Here is a 9,048-nt window from a genome sequence, read left to right on the forward strand (position 1 = left end):
GCGAGAAATGCTAATCATGTTATTAGTTTACGTTATCTAGAATGTATATTAAAAAGGGAAATGAATAGTGTGCACTTTAGAAACTTTCAACGGAAAGGTGGCTGACTGAGCATATGCGACACTGCCAACCCAACACAAGCAAAGTTGTGGCCCCAAACACCTTGCCGCTTCTGCTGACTCCATCACCTTACATATATTAATGTCTGTATCATTTGTCAGTCCCATTAACTTGGTCTGGTTCTCCTACAAGATTGATTTTAGCATGTTTGAATTTTCAAAATTAAATTTAGTACATTCTAAAAATTATATTTTGGGTCGTCTCAATTTAGTTTAATATTTTATATTTTTTTTAAAAAAATTTACAGTTTTCTAATAATTTTTTTAATATGTATATACTCAAAATAGAAATTAAAAGATTTATAATAATTCACCTATTTTGTCTCACCCATAAATTTCTTTTAAGAATTTTCTAATAATTTATATTATTAATAAAAAATATGAATTTAATAGATAATGTTTTTATAAAAATTCATTTATTATTGATAGATTTTATAATTATAATAAAGATTTGTAGGATATAATTGTAAAGAAAAAACAATTTGTCTGTTAGAGAGTAATGGACAAGAAGCATTTAAGTCTTTGTTAATATTTAACATGCCGGCACGTACACCAATGGTGTTCCTTTGACCCTTTGCAAATGGCAAACCAAGTTTTCAAGAAAGCACTACAAGAATATGCATCCAAGAGGATGTGGAGGTTGCACATTCCAATAGCTATTCCTCCACATTGGAAAAGGTTCACTTGAACAAGTAATTGGGGCAAGACTTCTTGGTAGGGATGGCACTTGTTAGGCTCACATGGAAGTAATTTGTTTAGCAATTCTAATTTTGGTGGGTTTAGGAACTCTTGCATGTTGATATTCACTGAGGCTTCCATGTAAATTGCACCTTCATCATTGCAATAAATGGAGAATAAATCACCTCTTCTACCTCCAAGAGGGTAGAAAATAGTTAGTGCCTCACACAGTGATTTCTTCAATTGAGTTGAGACATATGAGAATCCTTTTGTGTTAGTGGTATTATGATAAAAAAGGATTAATGGAAAATAGGTGTTGAGTTGAAACACATCAAACAAACATAATTTGTGGGTTTTGCATTCTGTAGAAGTGGACAATGATGGTTTAATGGTTTCTCTTGATGTGATCTTAATTTCCATTCTTAACTACTACAATTACATAAGCTTGATTAAATATAAAGAAGTGAGAACCCATAAGAATTGTGTTCATCGAGATGTGTTTATAAAAGAATGAATGTTGAAGACGTTGTAAAAGAATGAATGTTTTTAATTACCATTCAACATTTTTAACCTATGACTTATCCTTGTAATGAAAAAAAAACGTATTTAATTCACAAATATAACGATTTTTTTCTTTTATATTTTTAAACACAACAAATAAAAAACGCCCCAAAAATTAATGGCAAACGGTTTTCGTGAGTTGTTTTTCAATATTTTGTTAACAACAGTCATAAATTGTTGATTCAGAGAAAAAACATTCATGAATTGTTGTTAATTTGTTATATATATTTATTTGATTTTTTATGAAAAAGAAAATTGTTATCCTATTTTCTATGCAGTCGTCCTGGTAGCATAGTTCAGGTTTATTTTCTATCCTTATTTTGCTACTTATGTATGGTTTTCTGTCATTGTTGATGGTTTCTAATGATTATGTCAAAAGACTCAAAAAGAATCATTATTGCTGAAATATTGTCATTCTCACATTTCTGCTTTTGGATTGATTTAGCAATATGCAAAAAATGGGGGGGGCAGAATTCTTTTTTGTTGTCAACTTCCAATTCAGTATAACCTCATCTTGATTTTTGCATTCACCCTTGTTATTGAGAAACATATTGTTTAATGTATGATTTTATCATGAATCAGGTGCCTGGAAGTTCCTTGTATTCCTTTGGACTCTATTACATGATGAAAACTCCTATGGAAGACAATCCTTCATTGCATAGCTTTGTTCATGGAGATGATGCTTACAGAAACTCGAGATTTAAGCTAATACCATATATTTTTAAGGTTATCTTCATCATAAATTCAAACAAAAAGACTTAGTTATACTTTTGATTATGTTACTATTGTTATTTCATATATGTGGTCTTTTATTTTTTATTTTTGCAAATTTGATTCTTTATTATTTTAATTAAGTAATTTTGGTCTATCCATTAATTTGACATTTAATATTTAATTGAAATACTCATCATAATGTAGTAGAATATCACATCAGGGTAAATACAATCAAGTGTCATGTTAGACATTTCCATTAAATATTGGATGCAACAAATAAAATAGTTGGAATCATATTTGTAAAAGAAAAAATGAGGATACTGAATTGGTGAAATACTAATAATTGATAATAGAATGATAAAAATTAAGTTTAAGCCACCAAAATAAGGTGGATAAAGAAGAGTATCTCTAAAACTATACACACTTTGTGATTTGTTTGTGGCAGGGACCATGGATAGTCAAGCAAGGTGTTGGAATCCTAGTATAACTTTTAAATCTTTTCCCTAAAAAAACTGAATAGGCCCAAATTTAGAGGAGGCCCACTTTGAGTAGTTGTGATATACTAAAAGATTTAAGACTACATTATAATTTTAGTCATGCTATTTTTTTAAATTCATATTTTTAGTCTCCATATTTTTTAATTGAGACATTTCATATCTTATTTTTAAAAAGTTTATAATTTTAGTTTTTTATTTTTTAATTGAGACATTTTGTTTTTCACTTTTAAAAAAATCTATAATTTTAATTCTTGTGGTCAATTTTAAACGTTGACGAATACCTATTTATTTATTATTCACATGACAATTTTTTTTTAATTATTTAATTGTTAACAAGCTTAATTTATTAAAAAAATTAAAAACTTCATAGAAATTGATCAAGGGGACTAAACTCATAGATTTTTTAAAAGTGGAGACGAAATATTTCAATTAAAAAATAAAAAGACTAAAATCGTAAATTTTTTAAAAGTGAGAGACAAAATGTTTCAATTAAAAAATACAAAGACAAAAATTACATTTTAGCTGGAATTTAATTTCAATCCTTTCTAACTTATAAAAGAAAAACTCAAGTCAACACATTAAAATAAGGGCTTATCTTACTTACATTTTAACCAAATGGTTTGTTGTCATTAAATCACTCCAAATTTGAGGGATTGACTTTACAATCTTTTCACTATGGAAATGTGTTTTGGATTGCTTACATATGCTTTTGATTCCTAATAAATATTTATTTTTTGTGTTTTCTTTCTAATAAATTTTTATTTTGCATTGAATTTCTAATAAAACAACAATTTTATTTTTATCCTTAATATTTTGTTTTAGTCCTTGATAAATTAGAGAATTTTATATTTGTTCTCTGATAAATTAATAATTTTTTTAGTCTCAACTAATTAAAATGAATTTTTTATCTGAGAAAAAATATAAAATTTGTTAATTTATTAAAGATTAAAAAAAGGTGTTAGAGACCAAAATAAAATTATTATTTTATTACAAATTCAACGCAAAACAAAAATTTATTAGAGAGAAAATAAAAAATTAAATATTTTTTAAGGATAAAAAATATATTTAAGCCGTTTTGGGTTTACAAAATTTTGTAAACAATCTAGATTTTCATTCTCATCTTAGCCACCACCTAGTAATGGTGTTTAAATTAGAAATTAATTTTGTGTTTATTACAAAAGGTGTAGTTTTGGTGTGATATAGTTGAAGATCTTTGGCATATCATCTCAACCGAAGGGACTAAAACAAACCTACACAAAGATAGTGACCACCTCCAAAAGATTAATGCAGAATTACCATGTGATTGCCAAGTCCCTTGACATTTGATGAAAAACAACTTCTGTTGGTCACTAGAGGCCGATGGTTTCTTTTGAGGATTATTGCTCAATTTTGCTAAAGCCAGTGTTGACTTGCTATTCAAAATTGAAACAAATTCGCAAGGGTATGGTATCGGGATATTCCTTATAGCAAGGTAGAGTATTATCATCCACTAGCCAGTAGCCATGTGTTATTTGAGAGGTGTAAGGCAAATTTTGTCTATAGTAAATGAGATAGTGGCTTAGTTTTGGTAGTCCAAAAGGTGGTGTGGCAATATTTGTTAGGACATTACTTATCATCAAATTAAGTTTTTATTAGAGCAATAAGTTTTGACCAAGGAATAGCTAAAGTGGATCACCAAGATAAGACAATAGTGCTATTGATGCTTTATCTCGGGTTACAGAGTGTATCAAATCATTTCAATGGCCCTTATTTTAGAATTGGTTGAATATATTTTGAAAGAAGATCAACTAAATTATTTTATAGGAAATTACATGTGGAATCTCAAGTCACATATAATATAAGGAAAGGTTGCTATGTCTGATAAATCAAATCACATTCCACTTTTAATGAAGGAATTTCATTCTTTGCCTACCTATTTGTCTTTCAAGCCAAAATACTTCTGAATTTTCCATCTAAGGATTGCATGGAAATTGTAGGTTGTTTCTTGCAAAAGTCTTTGCCATTCAAAAGGTATTTGAATCAAGATATTGAATATATGATCATTAAATGGATTCATTTACCTAATCATCGTAGTATTTATAAGAATTTTGTAGTTATTTAAACCTAATATTTATATTTTCACCTTAAGCTTATGGTGAAAGTCATATGTGAGGTCAATTGGTGGGCCTTGTGCCGATGGGCCTCCAATCCACATATTATACTATAAAAAGGAAAGGGTTTTTCTTCATAACTCTATTTCTTCTACACCCATTATTTTGAGTGAAAAAGCAATTTTGCCCCTCCTTCATTAACACTTAAATATGAAATACAGATTGAGAATCCGTCCGTTTGCACCATTCATTCACGCGTTTTTCATTTCTCCTCTCAAATTCTCTCATCTTCTCTTCAATCAGTGGTTCATCTTCATCAATCTGTGTGTGCTTGTCGTTGGTGTCCCCCTTCGTTCTGCTATCGTCATCATGAGTTCTATTGTTTGTGTTTTTTTTTGTATATTGAACATATACGGATTGATAATTCGTATGGATCATACGGATTGATCGATAATCTGTAAGGTTTATATGGATTGTCAATCTATATGAACCTTATGAATTGTCAATCTGTATGAAAATTACGAATTCCTCATGAATCATACGGATTGACAATTCGTATGGAGTAAACAAAGGCAAAAAAACTTACTGGTGACAACGCAGCGCTACTCATAGCAACGGAGGAGAAAAAACTCACAGAGTACGACAAGGAACTGTCGGAGGAGAAACTATGGAGGAGCCACGGATTGCAAACACACACCACGAACAATACCAACACCAATTTCGCAGAGGAGAAGGAGGAGATCAACAGATGCGCCAAAAATTCCAAATGAATAATGTCTTACGGATTGCAAATCCGTAGGCTATATAAAGAAAAGAGAAAAGGAAGGAAAGGAATGGAGAATAAAAAGTAAAAAAGAGTAAATTTGAAAATTTTTAAAATATGTTGGGTGTAGAAGAAATTTGTTAGGTGTATGATCATGAGTTGAAAATGGTAGTAGATGGAAAATTTTGTTACGTAGGACAAAGAGTCATCAAACTTAATGGACACATGGCAATTGGATATTAGTGGAAAAAGTGTTGTAACCATTGAAAGTGATGTGAATATGATTAACAAGGGAGATGGGGACATACGATATTTAGATAGATAGTCTAGGGTGGCTTAGGTAATTTGGGTAAAAAATTGCACATTTTTCTCTTATATTCTTATTTCTATTTCATATTTGTAAGTTTAATAACTGGAGCCTACTCCCTATTATTCTGTAATTCTTTTCTTTTTTAATATGAAAAGGTTTCTTTCTATGTTACCATATTAAAATTAAAATTACACATTTGATAACATATTCAGGGAAACATAGATAAGGAGCTTCCAGAAGTCCTCATTGGAACAAGCCAACTCAATCATCTGGATATACAGCCAAAGCATTTGTATTCAAATCGTAATATTTACCCAGAAATCTAGTTGTTACTTTGAAGAACATAAGCTAAACATTTCAACTCCAAAAAAAAAAAGATTAAGCTCACGCTTGACTAAAAATAGTTAACTTTTCCAATTGGACCAATTAGGGGGCATGGATCATTTACAACATTAGATGATGAGAGGTGCAACTTTTTATGATAATTTGTATGTGCTTCATTTTCCTTCCAATGATGTTGATATTGATGGACATGGTAGATATTATCCTTTGTATATTTTATTTGGCTCTCTAATTTGTAAAGCAAATATTTTTCAACTTACTCTTAATGACATATTGTACATAAATTATACTTTTAGTTTATTCTACCAAATATTATGAGGGTAATGTTACATACTAAGAAGAAGGTGATGTTGTAGGAATTCAGTTGTAAAGCTGGCGCGCTATTTTATGTAACTCTCCCCATCTTGCTTTTGTCAGTAAATTCTGTTTATGCTAAGCTGTAGTACACCTTGTGCTCAAAGCTTGCACTATGCTTTTTATTTATGTTAGCTATTACGAATGGTTTTTTTAATTAAAATACTTTATAATTAGTTATATTTATTATTTGAATATTCAAACTTTCCATTTTAATAAATTTTTATAAGTAGTATAAATAATTGTATTAAAATGTTCAAAATAATATTTACCTTTTCATTAATTTAAAAAATTCATAATATTAAACACTATTAAATACTATTATGTTTACAATATTTTTACCAAAAACTTGTTTGTGTTTATTTAAGAAAAAATAAAAAAGTAGGTGGTGGGTGGGAAACGATAATTGATACGTCCAATTTTCCATCGAAACCACGTTTAGGGAAAGGTGTACTTCTTTCACTATATATTATTAAGCATTAATTAATTCCTTGAACTGTACTCATCCCATGCATGCTCCAAAATTGCACTAATACTAATCCACGTTGTTTTTCAACAACCTTGAGGCTGCTATCTTAACACACTTATATATAGTGACTAAAGCCTAACACTTGAATCTTTGAAATTTAATTGGGTTCTGAACCAATCATTATTAACTTTTCTAATATCCCAGTTGGAGAAGTCTTATAGAAGGAAAGGGATTCAAAGAGTGCAACCCAAGTTAGTTAAAGAAGTAAAGGATGAAATGGAGCAGCACCAGCACACCACCATGCTCCAATCTCTTGCCTTTTTGACATTTTTTTTAAAGAGAGAGGGAGTAATTTTTAAGGCAAATGAATGAATGATTCAAAGAGTGTAAATCAAGTTAGTTACGAGGGAAAAGAGAAAAATTGAAAGGAGAAAAGGCTGTGAGAGAAAGAGGCCCGCCACTAGTTTGATATCTTTCTTAATTGTGAGATAAAAATAAGATATCTACTAAAAGTTGCACTATATATATATATATATATATATATATATATATATATATATATATATATATATATATATATATATATATGTTAATTTAATTTTTAAGTTTAGAGCAACACCTTATAGAATAAAAAAGGCTAGCTCGCTCTCATTTTGAACATAGTTTTTTTTTTTGAAAGGCTTGAACATAGTTGATAAAACTAATTAGAAACGATTTAGCCAAAAATAGTTTAAAGGTATATAATAAAAGCTAGTGCTTTTGACTACTCAAGCTAAAACTTTGACTGAGTGTTCTGGATTTTTTTTCACCAATTTGTGAGAAGTGCACTTATGAAAATCGACAGAAAGTAGTTTAGTCTTGAGTGATGTAAAAGTCTGCTAGTCTGCTCAAGAGTCAAGATACACTTCCTATACAAGTGAAACAATCAAGTAGGAATTAAAACACAACAAATTTTTTTAAAAGGTTATAACCATTCACGGCCTTCAAAATAAGATTTCACCTAACATTTATAAATACTTGTTGAATAAATGTATGAATTTCTTCGTTAGCTTTATTTAATCTTTATTAATGTTTAACATGTAGAAATCTCCTTAAAAAAACATGTAAGAAATCAATAATAATTCATAGAAAATTGATGGCTAGAATGAGAGAATTTACGATGGTCCTTATGTGAGTCCTGAAACTTAATTTATTTCCATATTTGGATTTTTCTTTTTGTCTCCTCCATTCTTTGCACTCTCTCATTGTGTGCGTGATTTTCTTTTCTTTCCCTTTCCTTATGTTGTGTGCTGACACCTTTCTCTAAGCTATAAACGATAATTTTAAGTAGCAATATATAATTTGAATGGAGCAAAAGGACAAATTTTTCTTGCAACATGATCTGATTAAATGGTTATCCTTCGCAAAGGTTAAATAAAATCATAATAATTCATAAAAATGAGATAAGAAGAGGAAGAAGTTTTTTTTTAGGGGTGGGGGGTATTTTATTCGAGAATAAATTATGATTTTTAATTATATAGTTTCATAATTAAAACTTGAATTTTTTTTAAGGGGATGATTCTTAGTCCTAATATTTTAAAATATTATTTTTTATTTGATGTAATTTTCCCCAATTTTTTTAACACCTTGAAGTATTTTATATTGATTTATTTGAAAACATTTTATATTTTTAATGTTATACTCTCACCTTTTGGGCTTGATCATTTTTGCTTCATACTTATGTTATTAAATATATTTTAGTATTTTGTGAGAAAAAATATTTTAGTATATTTGCACTGCTGTCTCAGTTAGGATATTTTAGGATATATTCGTTTTTATTTATCAAAATCTTAATTTAGTTAAACAAACTAAATTATAAGCTAATCAAAAGTTAGTTAATTTGACATATCAAAAGGACTTCGAAGCTCTTGATCCACCATAAAGTAGCCTTTAGGGAAGAAAAAAAAGAAGTTGGGTTAAATATAAGTAAGGGTCATCTTGATTTTTTTAATTTTTATTTTAAAAAATTTAATTGAGTTAGATCTCCCGAATTATATAATACTTCAAGACTCAAATAATACTTATAGAATTCTTATATATTATTCATCAACAAAATTCTAATGTCTAGAGCAAAAATAAAAAACACGTTCTTTTAGAATATGAGTTTGTTCTTT

Source organism: Glycine soja, chromosome 2 (assembly GCF_004193775.1).
Source record: "Glycine soja cultivar W05 chromosome 2, ASM419377v2, whole genome shotgun sequence".
Lineage (NCBI taxonomy): Eukaryota > Viridiplantae > Streptophyta > Magnoliopsida > Fabales > Fabaceae > Glycine > Glycine soja.